This window comes from Penaeus monodon, chromosome 31 (assembly GCF_015228065.2).
Source record: "Penaeus monodon isolate SGIC_2016 chromosome 31, NSTDA_Pmon_1, whole genome shotgun sequence".
In the NCBI taxonomy this organism is placed as follows: Eukaryota; Metazoa; Arthropoda; class Malacostraca; order Decapoda; family Penaeidae; genus Penaeus; species Penaeus monodon.
Window position 1 is genome coordinate 24,344,505 of NC_051416.1, and position 347 is coordinate 24,344,851.

A 347-nucleotide genomic window follows, 5' to 3' on the forward strand; every position below is an offset into this window, starting at 1 on the left:
TCTTTCTATAAAGAACAAAATCTGTACTAGATTTTAGACCTTCAAATCTTTGAATAATTAAGTATAATTTTCATAAACATCCTGAGACTATATAAGTTTATATACTTATCCATTAATATTTTGACAGGTAAAGTACATAAGCAAATAAGTGAGATAGATATTTACACGCATGTTTTCAAAAGCATTTTAAAAACACTGGAAAATATTACCGCATTCACGTCGATTTATACATCTATAAAATTAAGACTGTATGATTAGCAATAAATGAACATCAAGTAGAATACAGTTAACGAGCATTAAATTAGCATAATTGTACACCATTTTGTTACCAAGATACACGAACATGC